Genomic DNA, 6,019 nt, shown 5'->3' on the forward strand with positions numbered 1-6,019 from the left:
AGAAAGGTGGTTATTTATATATAAAATTTATTGTTTAATTACCCTATATAAGGAACCACTTATTCCAGAAAAGTGGTTTCTTTATAAAATCAAAAAGACCACCTCCAATCGAAAAGAGGTTTCTTTAATTTTATTTAAGAAACCAACTTCCCAAAAAAAAGGTCTCTTATATTTTGCTGGGCATAAATAATTAATTAACCTAAAAAACCATTTTTTCGGAAAAGAGGTTTCATAGGTATTTTTTTGCACTAGATATATTGCATTGTACGTACAATTTTTTTTTTTTTTTTTGCGCTGGCTATATTGCACCTTACCTACGACCCTATACTTCGGGCCCGAGTCCTGTAGTCATTTTTTTGCCACCTGATATTACTATTATTATTTTACAAAAGTGTAACATACTTAAAATATCAAAATAATCAAAAAAATTCATTAATCTCAAAAACATATTACAAAAAATGTAAATGTCTTAAGGTCCTATAATCTTCTCCGTAAAGAAATACAAAATTCTAAAATTAGAATGAAGTCATAAATCACCTACGCCATATCATCATCTTCATAATCCATACCATTTTCAAACTCTTCATCTAGTTCTTTATACTCGGACATATAGGTAACTCGTCAATCTTCGCTAGAGAATAAGTAATAGGTACTCCACTGTAATACTACAAAACTTCGGAAAATTCACATTAGTATAGTGTTCATTGGTGTAGTTCTAGGACAGATATTGATAATAGTTGAGGTAATAGCAATGTCATTGGTGTAATATTTGTGTGCAAGAGAAATTGCAATCGACGAAGGACAAGTCACAGAAAAATACAAAATCACTAATCAAAAGCTGGTGCCGCCACAAAGATACACAAATCACTTCTGATGTTCAGTAATCGAATCTGCTACTGCATGTTCTAATGTTCTAATCTGCTACCGCAAATTCTAAATTCTAATCTACTACAAGTTCTAACAGGCATCAGAAGAATTATTGCCCCCGTCATGTTAAATTAATACTATAAAACTAGAGTTTCCAAAAAAAAGGCATGAGCTAGGGACCTCAATTTTCATATCAGTTCAAATGGTTAGCAACCCAGCACTAGCATTGATTGTCTGGGAACATGGAACTAACCAAGCCTAAAGATAATAAAGTACTAGTGAGTTAGAGAATATCCAAAGGCGCATGAAAGGAGCAGCCTCCGCCATCAAAAGAAAAAGGAATGTAAGTTCTATAACATGCAACTTATTAGTTCCAAAAACCATTTTAAAGTTGTGTTGTGAAACTAACCTTTGAACACGACTCTATAGCGTTCAAAAACATCCACTTAATCTTCATCCAACACCACTCTTGTCACAAAGACATACACCTTCACTTGAGAAAATTGTCATCCATCAACCAATACTGGCTGTAAAAGAAACAATAATAATTATGGTAATTCAGTCCCTTCTTAATCTATGACTCTCTGAATTTTCATAATGCTTGTGAATGTTACATGTTCAATAAGTATCGAGAGGAAATAGATCAGCAAAGTGAACAATGAGTTTGTTAAAAAAAAAAGTTTAATCAACATGAATCTGACAGTTAATTCTTCTAGAGTTCCAGTTTGGAGTCACAAGTTTTATCATCATGAACCTGACAGTTAATTATGGTCGTTCACAATTATACAGCTAGAATATGAGAAGACAGATACTATCTAGCTAGAAGGGAATTAAATCAATGGTAAACAAAAACATATGGACATGTAGCATCCTTCAAGCTATTCCGAACTGGTAATATCCCTTAACCAAATCTGGTCTCCGTTTAATGCAGTAATCTGTATCTGTGAGTGCAAGATTGCCATATTTTAAGCGCGCCCAGCAGAGGCTCCTGTTGGAGAACACTGTAGCATCCGTAGGCTTTGTCTTAATAGCCTATCCGATTAAAGAATGAAAAAACATCAGTATTCAGATTGAAAAACAAGCTTATATTTATTACAGCATATATTTACCTTTGAATACTAGTATATTGCAGCGATATAATCATTCGTTTTGAAGGCTTGTGCTCTTTTTTCATTTGCTTCTACTTTGAGTTCTCGCTGCAACTTATGGAATATGGTAATAATCAAGCATTAAATGGGACCACAACAGCTAACAATTTTAGTAGTGTAGTACTTGACGAAAACCTAAAAGAGCTATTGCTGCAGGAGCAGCTCTATAAACCTAGGACCCCAGCCAACAAAACACAGCGCAAAGTAGAACAACCCTACCACACCCATCAGATCAAACCAACATCAGCATAGAGCCAACAACAACAGACCAGTCACTAAATAGCTAATAGCCATAAGCTTCAAGAAGATTTCACAGCGCACAAGCAGCTTCATGTTTTTGCTACCTAATAATCTTTTCTTTTTTGGATAGAGATGTCAAAACCTCATTTTGCCTGAGGTTTCGAAGATCTATAGGATGAATTTGTATTTCTTCATTAAGTTATGTATATATGTCATCAAAGTCCAGCATAGAATCAAAATACAGAAGTATGTCCCAAATGAGTGAGTTAGTTTGGGTTGATGGCATTTGGAAATTGGAAGATCTGAAATTCACAATTCCTAAGCCTATTCCCCTATTTTGTGACAACAAATCAACATATATATTACCCATAATCTTGACTGTAATGAGAGGACAAAGCACCTTAACATGGACACGCACATACACGAGTCATGACCAGGGCATTGAATATGCTTGTTAGTACTTTCTTTCCATATACAGTACATATAACAGTTCTAGATGGCTGAGAGACACTACTAGAAATTACACTTACAACAAAAAATGAATAACAACCAACCAAATAAAGTTATCATTAAAACACAAAGTTGTTCAAAGAGAGCGCGAATCATCTAATAGTTTAAAATAAAAAAAATGATCCGTATTTTCTCAAAAGAAAATTCGTCGTTAATGCTCAAATTTATCAAAAAAATGCTCCTAATTGCACCCAATTCTCCAAAACCTAGGCCAGATTGAAAACCCCTAAAAGTCTTCCAGTTTTCTCTTCTCTCAAATTCTTGTTATGGATAAGTGTGTAGATTGCTATAGACTATACACACTAGTTCAGTTGTTGGATGCATAATATGTGTAGAACCTTTGAGTTTAGATTTTAGTTTAAGTACAAAGCATTAATCCTAGTAGGTTCATTTTTTCAGGCTGGTTATGCCCACATTCAGTTATATTATTCAAGTGATTATAGTGTCTCTTAGGATGTTTTTCAAGTTTGTTTAATTTGTTCAGCTTCTTTTTAGTTGTGCACCATCTCTAAAGTTTTTTCTCTTCTTTAGCTTTAAATTTATTCCATGTGTTTGATAGAAAATCAACTTGTGGGCATATGGCAAAACTTAGGCTGCATTGACTATCTTCATTTAAAAGACTTTGACCTTTTTCATATTTCTATGAGTTACCAAAGTTTGTTTTCTTAATTGACTCTCTTTAATCCCTTGCATTAGTAATGATAATGGTGTATTTTTTGAGTGAATGAGGGTGTGTGGTATGTGTGCAAGACTGACAGAGGCATGCCAACGTGTGTGCAAGCTACTGTGACTTGCAAGAAGCTTAATTGGTATGTGCATGTGAGGCTTGCAGGGGCAGCAGAAACAAGCATCAGTTGTTCGAATGCGCATGTGTGTAATTCGTGCAACACATGCTGCTGTAGGATCACTTGAACAAAATATTCTCACTGCTCTCAGTCTATTCCCACAGAACAAACACCTGCAGTCATCACAAAGCACAATTGCAGCTGCAGCTAATCAGAAGAATACACATCACCCAAACATCCCATTGCACCCTAACCTGATCATTTCTGAGCCATTTATATGCAGCATTAATAGTACAAGCAGCATTAATAGTACAAGCAATATCCCCAGGAACCCACCCATTCTGCAAAAACTGGCCTTCACTTCTTCTTTAACTTCCAATCATTCTTCCACCCCAGTTAGCATCTCTAGGTAAGAGAAAGCCTCACCAATCAACTGACTTCAGTTTTTGGTTCCTTGTATTAGTTAGGATGCAAAGTATGCTTTGTAAGACTTCTTTACTTTAGTCATTGATATGTGATTAAGAAATATATGGTTTGATCTTTTCATGATTTGTAGGGGTCCAGGGTCACCCATTTTAGTACTCTTAATTGCAAACTACATTTAGATATAATATAATTGATAAAATAGTAGATATGCATCCTACTCAGTTTGTTGAAGAATTTAACTTATTTTTAGATTGTTTTAGAAAAGGGTTATTCTATATTATGAGCTAGAATGGTTTTAGCAATATCAGTTCTTGTTTCTTGGCCAAACTATAATTTTGTTAATTTAATCGAGCAGCAATTTAATGTGGATCGAGATAACTAGTATATAATTCTATGTGTTTGCATTATTTTTCTTGACATATGCTTGTTTTCTTTAATTTCTATATGGTTAAACCTTATTAATATGATGCTTACACGACTGCATTACCCTATTAAAAAAAGAGGGCAAATAATGTAATTCTGTTGTTTTAGTTGTACTTTCCAGTACTCGGTTCATGTTAATCAACATTAGAAAGGGGATCAACTTTTGTAATCCATGTCTCTGTACTGCATGTTAGATTATACTTCGTAACTAATTCTGTTAAATTTTATTTCTTCCAATTTCTCAATGTTATTGCAGACCACCTAGACTTTATCTCAATTGTTAATGAACATTGGAAGTACGAGCAACACACTGTTCCTTTGTTAGATATCTGGTACAAGTTAAAATTTCTTAAACGACCTCTGTAAGCTATTAGTTACATATTTAGCAAAGCTCCTGAAACATGGACCTATGAGTTACTGTTTGTGCATAATCATTATAACAAGAAAATTTTCAGGAATGCAGCAGCTCTACGATACTAAGGACCTTGGCATCTAAGTAAATAAATTTTATACTTGAGTCCATATTCTCATGAAAAAGGTGTATCAGACTATTAGCAACAAGCCAACAAGTACATCACCCCTATAGTTGATGATTTAAGACAGAATTCGCTGCTCTACTGCTATACTATGGCGTCACTCTACCCAAATAATCAATCAAATTTCATACCTAAAATTCAATAAATTATCAATTACAATTGAGAGTATAGCACAAAACATAAAAATCAACCAACTATACAAAATAAAACTAACAAATTGGATAAACAGTACAAGTATTAGGGCTTGTCAAACCATTCTCACCCCATTAAAGAGAATAGAAGAGAAGAGCAATACCGAATTGCAGAGGTACGATGGTTGATGGAGGCGGCGTAGGCAGTGGTGCATTAAGTGCAAAGAAGCGGCAGAAGAAGCGGTGAGCGAGAAGAACAACGAGAGTACGAAGAAGATGGAAGGAGGTAATTAAAGTGAGGATTTCTTTTCTTTGAGGGAGAAATTCACGATCTGGGCAAACTGCAGCAGGAATGCAAGTCCTACAATTTGGTTTTCATTTGTTTTAAATTTAGAAAAAGTAAAAGGGAGGAATTATAGAAACCGAGTGCATATCTTTACATTTGCCTTTTAATTTTTTTTTTTTTGTAATTTAGAAAAAATAGAAGGAAGGAAGAAACCACTTAAAAGAAGAGGTTCCTTATATATATTTTAAAACTATTTATTTTAAATTAAAAAGAAGAAACCTCTTAAATGGAAAAGTGGTTTCTTATGTGATATACAATATTTAAAGTAAAATAAGAGATCATTTTTTACCAATCAATCAAAGAAACCTCTTTTCTAAGATAACAAGGTTTTTTTTATTAAGAAACCTCTTATTTTGCAAGAGAGGTCTCTTATTACTGATTCTTTTGGCCTATTTTGAGGTAGTGTCATACTTTGCTATTCTTAGCATCTTTTCTATCGAAAGCCTTTCAATGTAAGATGAAAAGATCTTTGAATATGTTTATAGAATGATCTAGTCTTTCATTGCTGTTTAGAGTGATAATCATATTTAAAATAGAAAATCATCCAAATAGCAGACTTGTGATCCACCTGAGTTCATGGAAGAACTCCCACTACAAAAATTCCCTT

The 6,019-nt window shown here is 33.9% G+C and overlaps 1 long non-coding RNA gene across 4 annotated transcripts; it reads right to left on the reverse strand.

Annotated features, from left to right (window-relative positions):
* Window positions 1-408: 408 nt before the first annotated feature.
* On the reverse strand, window positions 409-5,557 carry LOC110777221 (uncharacterized). Of its 4 annotated transcripts, none has more exons than XR_008931018.1 (4): window positions 5,231-5,550; window positions 1,977-2,069; window positions 1,277-1,899; window positions 409-665 (listed from the first exon to the last, which is right to left on the reverse strand). It is a non-coding gene; the product is annotated as an uncharacterized lncRNA (long non-coding RNA). The 4 variants fall into 4 exon arrangements; XR_008931019.1 differs by having other exon boundaries at window positions 409-673; XR_008931020.1 differs by having other exon boundaries at window positions 409-1,899; window positions 1,977-3,723; window positions 5,231-5,557.
* Window positions 5,558-6,019: the final 462 nt, after the last annotated feature.

The sequence above is a fragment of the Spinacia oleracea genome, chromosome 3 (assembly GCF_020520425.1).
Source record: "Spinacia oleracea cultivar Varoflay chromosome 3, BTI_SOV_V1, whole genome shotgun sequence".
Classification (NCBI taxonomy): domain Eukaryota; kingdom Viridiplantae; phylum Streptophyta; class Magnoliopsida; order Caryophyllales; family Amaranthaceae; genus Spinacia; species Spinacia oleracea.